Source organism: Thamnophis elegans, chromosome Z (genome assembly GCF_009769535.1).
Source record: "Thamnophis elegans isolate rThaEle1 chromosome Z, rThaEle1.pri, whole genome shotgun sequence".
Lineage (NCBI taxonomy): Eukaryota > Metazoa > Chordata > Lepidosauria > Squamata > Colubridae > Thamnophis > Thamnophis elegans.
This window is the reverse complement of record NC_045558.1, coordinates 112,594,737-112,605,114: the sequence shown is the minus strand read 5'-3', so window position 1 is coordinate 112,605,114 and position 10,378 is coordinate 112,594,737.

Sequence of the window (10,378 nt, the reverse complement as noted above, 5' to 3'; positions counted from 1 at the left end):
ACACAGCAGCCATCTAGATGACTTTGGGCTAGTTATTCTCTCTCAGCCCTAGGAATTGATAAACCACCTCTGAAAATATTGCCAAGAGTACTGTAAGGACTCAGCTAGGTAGTCACCAAGAATCAAGCCTGTCTCAAGTCCCTGCTCTGCCCCTCCACAAATCGTAAAATAAAAGACCTACCCAAGGACCCTTGTTACAAAAGTCAAAATAGCATCTTTGACTCTGTGGTTGAAACCAGGGGTGGGGTTCAGACATTTACCACTGGTTCGCAAATGTGAGCGCACACATGCTTACACTGCGTGCCTTCTGTGCCTGTTCATGGCTTCTGCGGCTTGCACCGGCACCTTCTGCACATGCACAAGGCGTAGCAAATGAGGCTACATAGGACGTCACAGAGCCAGGGAGGGTGGGCAGGCCCACCTGCAGGTCACCACTACCGGTTTGTCCGAATCGGCTGAATACCACCTCTGGTTGAAACGTACGCCTCTTTTATTTTGCATGCACATGTTAAAAACAAGAGGGGCTTTAATCATATAGCCACAGCTACCATCTTGCCTCTCCCACCCGACCAGCCCATCTCCAACAATTCCCTTATTTTTTCACATATCAAGCTGCTGTAAAAGAAAAGAAGACTAATTAATAGTGGACATCCATATTAAATCCCTGTTGGTGTGAAAAATTAGTACGTGTTTTTGAGCCTTCTGGATTGAGGAACAAGGGTTTCTTGTCCCACACTCCAGGGATTAATTAACTAGAATAGTTGTTCCTTCCCTTTGCATACACCGCAACTTTAATATCCAGTAATATTATTTTAGATTTTTACCATCACTTATATGTTTTCTCTCTTCTTCTCTACCATCACTTAGGTCGATGCAGCACAAGCAACTAGAATAGTTTGTTTGGATGTGGCTTAGCATTATCTACCATATTTTTCAAAGTATAAGACATATCTCCCCCCACCCCCAAAGAGCATGGAAACGTTGGTGCATCTTACACCTAATACAGCCATTTTGGCCTCCCGAAGCCCCGCTCCCGCATCCCATTTTTGTGAAAAATGGCCAAAAAACAATCTGTTTTTCACCAAAATGGGGGTGTTTTTGCATTCCCCCACCTCTCAGAACCACACTGCAGGGTTCAGCAGAGCTGAGGGAAGGGAAAATGCCCCTGTTTTGGTGAAAAATGGGGGCGTTTTTGCCTTCCCCCAACCTTGCTGAAGCATGCAGAGTGCTCCTGGGGGACCGGGAAGGACAAAAACTTTGTTTTCCTTACTTACCTCTTAGAAATCTTGGTGCGTCTTACACACCAGTGCGTCTTATAGTCTGAAAAATACGGTATATCAATGTTTCTCATCCCTGACAATTTTAAGATGTGTGGATTTCAATTGCCAGCATTCCCCCGACAGGATACTGAACTCCACATGTGTTAAAGTTGACAAGGTTGAGAAACTCTTATCTACACAGGTAGTACTGGACTTACGACCACAATTGAATCCAAAATTTATGTTTCTAAGTGAGACGGTTTTGCCCCATTTTACGACCTTTCTTGCTCCTGTTAATTTGGTAACATGGTTGTTAAGTGAATCCAACTTCCCCATTGATTTTGCTCATCAGAAAGTTACAAAAGGGGAATCACATGAGCCCAGGACACTGCAATTGTCATAAATATGAGTCAGTTGCCAAGTATCTGATCATATGACCATGGGAATCTGCAATGGTTGTGTAAAAAACGGGCACAAGTCATTTTTTTTCTGTGCTACTGTTAGCTTCGAACAGTCACTATGAACTTCTGTTGATGACTATCTGTATGGTGATAAACTATAAATTATACTTTAGGATTAGGTATGAATGCAACCATTTTAATTTCAATAAACACTTGTTTAATGCAGAGCATGGCCTGACAGAATTTACAAACACAGCTCGGAATAATCCTTTATTATTAGTGAGAATTATAATTGTATCACTTACATGTTTGAGGTCTTTTTCTAAGCTTAAGCACACCTTCAGTGGAAACACTATGAGAGACTATGTGATGGTCATCTTAATCTATTCTATCAGCTTATAGGAGAAACTGAATGTGCTCTAAATGCTACCTTTGAGCTGTTAACAGAAAATGGGCGTTGGTTACTTACCCCTTTTCCGAATGGTGGAGACCTCATCCAGACATGGGTTATTCCAGCCAGTGTACAATAGGACTGGGTCTACCAAATTGATAAGTCACGCCCTCCGTGCTAGCTTCTCCCAGCTCAGATGAAGGAAGAGTAAAGGTAGACTGCTGTGTCATGTCTCAGATATAATATGTGATCTCTCCTTGTCAAGATAAAACACAAAGATTAGTCCGAACAACATTCACAGGGTGGGGCTGGATGATGTCTCCACTATTCTGAGAAGGGACATATCAGGTACGTAACCAACGCCCATTCTCCCAATAGGTGGAGACATCATCCAGATGTCCAGATGTTAAGGCATCCAAGACCTTGGTAATGTCCCAAGAAGGATATATATAGAGCCGATTGACAGATGATGGAAGCAGTTAGCTTCCCCCCATAATTGGGGCTTACCAGGGGTTGTGACTCTCTCTCTCTCTCTCTCTCTCCCTCCCTCCCTCCCCCCCTCTCTCTCTCCCTCTCTCCCTCCCTCCCTCTCTCTCTCTCTCTCTATCTATCTATCTATATATATAGTATGTATAGTAGTATGTAATATAGCCCAGGTTCAAATCCCAGTAAGGGTATGGCTAGCTGATGAGAGCTAAATAGCTTGAAATAGATCTATACTAGTCTCCCTTTATTTATTTATCAGCACAAATAAAATTAAAAAAAAAAAAAACAACACAAATATAACAAAGGCAACAGTAAAAATGTTGGTTTCTGTCGTGATGGACTCTTGTGACGAGCCAATTTACAGATGATGGAAGCAGTTAGCTTCCTCCCATAATTGGGGCTTACCAGGGGTTGTAAAAAATCTAATATATATATATATATATATATATATATATATATATATATATATATATATATATATATATATATATATTGGTGGCTCCCCAAAGAAAATGGCGAATAAGGGACTGGTGTGAGAGCAGCTTAGATGCATTGATGGACAGAACTGAGGACAAAGCCGTCACCTGATGACAGAGCATATTTGGGGACAATCCCTTGTCAATTCCCAACTGAAGGAACTGAAGAACATTAGGTAGGGAGGCCTGCAAAGATATAATATTGTGTATCTGACACCAGAAAGAAAATTGTGTCCAAGTGGTGTCATAAATGCGATTAGTGGACGATTAGTGACTTGCCTGAATATACTGTGATGGAGGCTCCAATCCGCCGGGTCTATATGCATGCGGCTGAGACTATCCGCCTGCAGATTGTGAATGCCTGAGATATGTTCCGAACGGAGAGAGAGGAGATATGCCCATGCTACTAGCTGGAATGATAAAAGTCATTAGATTCTTTGACCATGTTCTCCCCTGCCTATTTATATGCGCCTTGGTGATGGTATTGTCCATGAGGACGAGGATGTGCACATTGGTTACTATGTCTCTGAAATGGAGTAGCATGAGATACAATGCCCGCAGTTCTAACAAGTTTATACTGTTCTTTAGATCGGATCAGGACCAAAGCTCCTGAGCCACATGGTCTTGTATGTGAGCATCCCAGCCCAGGAGGCTTGCATCGGTGGTGAGGACAACGCGATGAGGATCTCTGAATAGAAAACTCTGATACTGTGCCGGAGATAGCCACCACTGTAGAGACCTCCTTGCTTCCAGAGTGAGAGATACTTGGACTGTCAAGTAGCTGCTGTTGGATTACTGATAGGGAAGCAGGAACCACTGCAAATGACGACTATGCAAGTGAACCCATGGCATAATGTGGAAGCTCGACACCATCTTCCCTAGTAGCTGTGATAATTGGAGAAGTGGGACCCTGTGCTGACGCCTTGTGGTTGAGACTAATTTGCATATATTCTGTCTTTGGTCCAGAGAGAGGAAAACCCTCCCTGTTTGTGTCTATCACTGCCCCTAGATGAATGAGGCAAGTGGCAGGAGTTAAATGACTCTTTTTGACATTAACTAGAAACCCATGGTCCTGGAGGACTTGAAGAGTGGTTTGAATGTCCCTGTGAGCATGGTCTGATGACCTGGACAGCAACAATATGTCATCTAGGTAACAGATAATGTGAATTGGCAGAGAGCGTAGATGTGCTGCAATCACAGGCAGCACTTTTGTGGAGACCCTCGGGGCTGATGATAGGCTGAATGGAAGAGCCTGATATTGGAAATGCATCCCTGCATAGGAGAACTGGAGAAACTGCTTGTGCTCCTCCAAAATGGGGATGTGGAGGTATGCTTCCATGAGATCCACCGAGGAGAGGAGGTCATTTGGGCGAACACTCTCCATGATGGATTGCAGGGAACGCATCTTAAACCTCCGGTAAACTACAAATTTGTTTAGAAATTTGCGGTTGAGAATTGCTCTCCAAACCCCCCCCCCCTCCCCGAAGACTTCGGCATTATGAAGAGACGGGAGTAAAACCCCTGTCCCTGTTGGTTGGGAGGCACCTCCTCGATGGCCTGAATCTGGAGAAGATGCCAGATAACTTTTTCCACCAACCTTCTTTTGATGGTGTCCTCGGAGACCAGAAACGCGACAAAGTACTCTGGGGTGGGAGGTGGAGAGGAACTCGAGCCAATCCCAATCTGATTGTGTGCCAAATCCACGCATCATTGGTGATAACATCCCAACAATCGGCAAAGGCCGACAAGTGACCTCCAATGGGAAGGGAACTCAATGAGTCACTTCTGCTTTCGGAAGGGTCAGTTGGAACTTCCTTGTAATAGCAATAGCAATAGCAGTTAGACTTATATACCGCTTCATAGGGCTTTCAGCCCTCTCTAAGCGGTTTACAGAGTCAGCATATTGCCCCCAACAACAATCCGGGTCCTCATTTTACCCACCTCGGAAGGATGGAAGGCTGAGTCAACCCTGAACCAGTGAGATTTGAACAGCCGAACTGCAGAACTGCAGTCAGCTGAAGTAGCCTGCAGTGCTGCATTTAACCACTGCGCCACCTCGGCTCATGTAGGGCTTCCGATGGGAGAAACATTGGTTATTCTTGCCAGATCTATCATAGGAAGAGGGTCCCTGACGTTGCGGACGGGAGAAATTGAAATCCCCGTCCGGATTCTGAAAAGGCTGCCTGCAGAAAAAAGATTTGTTATCAGATTTCTGGGTAGCAGAAGGCAGAACATCTTTTATCTTTGGACTCAAAGAGAAGAGGCTCAAGTGGCGGCCCAAAGAGACGATCAGCAGAAAAAGGTGAAGAGGTGAGTCTCCATTTTGCTCTGGCTTCCGCCTGTCATTATATCAGCCATAAAAGCCATTGAGTGGACACAGAGCAAGTGATGGCCTTGGAAGCGAAAGGTGCTGCATCCAAAGAGGCATATGCAGAGTATTTTATCACAGCCTTGAGTTTGTTAAGATCCTGGTGGGATCTAGTATCAGCAGGAGGAATCCTCTCTTGAAGTTGCTTCAGCCAACGCAGGGCCGCCCTGTTAAAGAAAGAAGCAGACGAGACAGTCCGCACTGCCCATGTAGAGGCATGATGGCCTTTGACCAAAGTCTGATCAAACCTTTTGTCCTCCAGCCAGAGGGCATCTTCAGAAGCCACAGTGGCAGCGTTAGGAGCAGAGAGGGCCACCACTGGAGGGTTGATGGAGGGGACCTCCAGCAACTTTGAAAACTTGGGACTCATGTTATAAAGTTACTTATCCAAGGCCGAAGAAAGAGGCCCTGACCCTGGAGAAGCCCATTGATTCTGGACTACCTCAAAGAAGAGCTTAGATGATGGAACCACATGCTTTTCCACGGCAGGCTTGGAAAAATGCTTTGGAGGTGGAAGCCACAGCAGAGCAATGTTGCAGACCAGCAGCAATGCCCCTTTCTATGGCTGCTGCGATAATGTCAGCCATATCAGAAGGATAGCAGGGAAATCCCCTTGAATCCCCAAGTCCGGAGTTAGGCCCCTATCCTCTTGTGATCCATCCTCCTCAGGAACAACCACCCCATCCTCAGGCTGCAATAGGGAGGCAGGCGGGGGAATTTTGCCCATCCATGTCAGTGGACAGTTCCTCAGCAGGGCTTTGAGGCCTGGGTGGAGAAATCAAAGAAGTCTGTTAGGCACCTCACAATGGTGGGCCTTAGCCTTACATGGATCTGAGGCCGGAGCACCGTCTTATCCTTGTGAGCTAAGCTTCTCCTGGGGCACCTTGGTCGGTTTGGGGGCATCTTCCCTCATACTACTCACTCTTTTTGTGGATCCTGACTCCTGCAGGTGACATAGGGAAAGGTGAAGAATCCCGAGGAGAACCAGGAACAACCATATCTGAGGCAATAGCCACCATACTACTCCTGACCTCTTGCAACGCTGTCAAAATGGTGGACAGATCCTTTTGAGGTCTCAAAATGGCTGCTGGAACTTTTCCTGCTGAAAACCTTGTCCAAGATGGTCGCCTGGAACCTTCAAACCCTGAAGAACAATAAATGCGAACCAGCAATGCCAGCTGGTTTGTGGTGACCTCCTGGTTGTTTTGAGACCGCAAAATCACTAGCGCGATAAACCAAGCAGCCTGAGCCCAAATAGATGAGAAATGAAGCGGCAGCTCCAATCAGCAATCGGGTGGCAGCACGATGATAACGGTGACTGCAGGCTGTAGATGGCAGCTGCAGCAAAAAGAGGTTTTGCTCGGAGCCAAACAGCCGCAAACGAGCCAGGGAGCCCAGCAACCCCAAAGGAATGACATGAGGTGTGCAAGCGGCAAGGAAAGACCAGAGGGAAGAACCCATGGGCCCAATCGCCTCAAAGAAGCTGCTAGGGCCAGGGAACAAGTCCCACCCTACAACGTCTAGCATCAAATAGCGAATTTAGTAAATTTAGAATAGCTAATATATCAAATCAAAACGAATTTACCTAATTTATCCAACTTTGAAGTAAAACCTATCAGAGAGATCACCAGACACAGCCAGTCCAAGGAAACGGACTGAGTCGAAGCTGGCACGGAGGACGTGACTTATCAATTTGGTAGACTCAGTCCTATTGGACACTGGCTGGGATAACCCATGTCTGAATGATATCTCCACCTACTGGGAGAATAATGAGTGTAAAATCTAAGACACTTCAAAAGAAGCAACGAAATACAGCAATTAAAGCTCAGTACAAATACTGTAAAGGTTCAATAATTAGCAACGCAAGTGCATAGTCTAACTGTGGAAGAAGGTCTCACTTTTCCAAAGAAAGAGAGTGTGGGCCTATGTTCAATACTCATGGAAAAATGGGGTTGTAGTTTATACATGTGTTCACATTACATTCCAAGCTACCATTTAGCATCTATGGTTGTCATAAGATGTTCTGTTCTGAGAAGAATACAAACAAACATTTGACATAGCAATCAACAGAACAGCTTTATGTTCGCTAACACAAGTCGAAAATAATCTAGCTAAGCATAAAAATCATTCCAAATATAACATAGAACAAGGCAAAAGACAGAATGTACAACTGGCCAAGAGTAAGAAAGAGGAAATTGCAAGCAAAACAGGATTTCTTAGGAAATCAGATGGTCAATACTGATCTATGAACATGAATATGTATTTCATACTTTTCCCTGGTATCTATGAAAAGTTTGATGAGAAGTGAAAATATAATTGTGCTAAAATGGCAAAGGATTGTACGAAATTGTGATGTACAGCGTTTGTTTGTTTTTTATCTACAAAACCACTCAATATCTGAGGGATGGGTATACAGGCTTTGAGAGAACATCCCCCCCCCCACATCTCCTCTCTGCACAGAATAAAGCTATGTGAACGACCCCAGGACACCACAAACTTTGTAAATATTATGGCAGTTGCCAAGCATCCAAATTCTGATTATGTGACCATGGGGATGGTGCAATAGTCGTAAGAGTGAAAAACAGTCATAAATTACTTTTTTCAGTGTCACTGTAACTTTGAATGGTCATTAAACAAATGGTTGTAAGTTGAAGGCGATCTGTAAATAGGCAAGTTAATCATAAACATGTGAAAAAATACATATAAGCCTCAACTTACAACCATTTGTTTAATAACCATTTGAATGTGTCCTGGCACTGAAAAAAAGTGACTTATGACAATGAGTCCCAGGAGTTCTGTGGACACATGATTAGTGGTGAATTTTTTTTTTTTTTTTTACTACTGATTTGCTCGTGAGCTCACGATGCTTCTGGGCATGTGCAGAAGCGTCCGGGCGGGTGGGCTGAGCCTCCCACCACCACCACTACCAGCTTGCCCAATCTGGGACGAACCAGGAGCAACCCACCTCTGTCTTGGTTATGGCATGCGGTTATGAAGATTGGAGCACCTGAGATTGCCATTTGCAAATTTCCAGGCAGCTTCTGACAAGCAAAGTCGATTGGGGAAACAAGTCGTTTGCTTGATGACCTGAAAAATAGATTGTAAAATTGGGCCTGGTGACATGACTCACAGCAGCCATAACACTTAGGGACAGAAATTGCAATTACTTGTCAAGGATAGGCAGGCCAAAATGGTGACTGAGAATAGGAATATGTGAGATCTTCTAATAAGCTTTATCTAACTTAATATTTGAAGACTTTTGCTATAGAACATTTCCAGATTCTAATTTACTCACACTAAAGCCTAGCTGCTACAGAAAAAATACAAATAATTTCAAAGGAGAGTTTAAAAGTAGTCTAATTTAGACTAAAATACAAAACCTATTGCTGTAATTCCTCCTGCTGCCACCTAGTGGCCAACTGTTGAAACAGTAAATGTTTCAAATCCCATTTCTACAGCTGTAATAGATACTAGATAGTCCTCAACTTACGACAATTCAAATCAGAATTTTTGTTGTTAAGCAAGGTAGTTGTTAAATGAGCCATACCTAATTTATGATCTTTTTGCCACAGTTAATGAGTCATTGCATCTGCTCTTTAAAATTAATCCAGTGTTCCCTATTGACTTTGCTTGCCAGAAACGGGCTGAGACAGTTGTAAATGGCAATCATATGACCCTAGGATATTAAAAATACATGCCAGATGCCAAGCAATCAAATTCCGATTACATGACTGTGGGATATTGCGGCCATTGTACGTGTGAGGTCTGGCCGTTGTAAGTCACACTTTTGCAGTGCTATTGTAACTTTAAATCAATGGCTGTAAGGTGAGGACTACCTGTATTGCCTCTCTCTATTAGAGCCTACTCTTGTGTTTGCAAATTCTTTCATTAACCTAGTTCTCTGGATTTGCACAATCCGTGAAACTATAAACTAGCTTTGCTTACCTGGGTTTCTCATCATGTTTTTGTCCCATAGAGTACCAATTGCAGCGTAGGGCAGTGGTGATGGTTAACCTTTGCCGAAACTGGAGTGCATGTGCGCCGGAGAACCAAAACCCAGAAGAGAGCAGCTGGCTGGTGCACATGTGAATGTCAGCCAGCTGCCCTTTCGGGTTCCATTAAGCGTATACGCACCAGCCAGCTGCTCTCTTCTGGGTGCCGGCACGCATGCATCCGCCAGAACCTGGAAGAGAGTAGCTGGCTGGTGCACATGTGCGTGGAACAGCTGTCTGGCCCACATACATGTGACAGAACTTAGAGCAGCTGGCGGTGATGTGCGTGCCCACAGAGGGCTCTGCGTGCCACCTCTGGCAGGCATGCCATAGGTTCGCCATCACAGGTTGAGGATGTTGTAGAAACTCAGCCAATAGCACTGTTGGTAAAGATATTACCTAGTTTGAATAATAAAACATCTGAGAGGAAACAACCAAGCTAATTACTAACGACCCCTCAAATTCAGCCAAAATCAGCCAATGCCTGTCGTAAAGGCTGTGCTTTTACTAACAGTGATGACTGGGAAGAACAAATTGAGATTCCCATAATTGCCATTATCATATTTGGGCTACAGTTTTTTGAATATCACTAGACAAGACCATTGCAGAATTCTGTAATAGTTTTTTTAATAGTTCTTTGTTGCCACTGCATTGGTATTTAGCCCAAGATTGATTATTTTTGTAAGGCTTGGTTACCTGAACTACCTCACACAAAGGATGGCAAGACTTGTATGCTAAGAGGCAAATACAGGGATCTGACTTAGCATGTAATTCTGGCCTATTATACTGCTTTGGAATATTCAGAGAGCTCCACAACTTTTAAATGATCAGTGCAAATTTCTTGCGCACTCCTGATTTGGAGGGAGCGTTCAGAGAATGGTCACTAAAGCAAAACAGCCATTTTCTATTGTTATGTATATTTGTTATCAGTATTTATAGAGAACACCAATTTGTTCTTACAGCCAATACTAATTGCTCAAGTTTTTTTAACACGTTGGGATCACA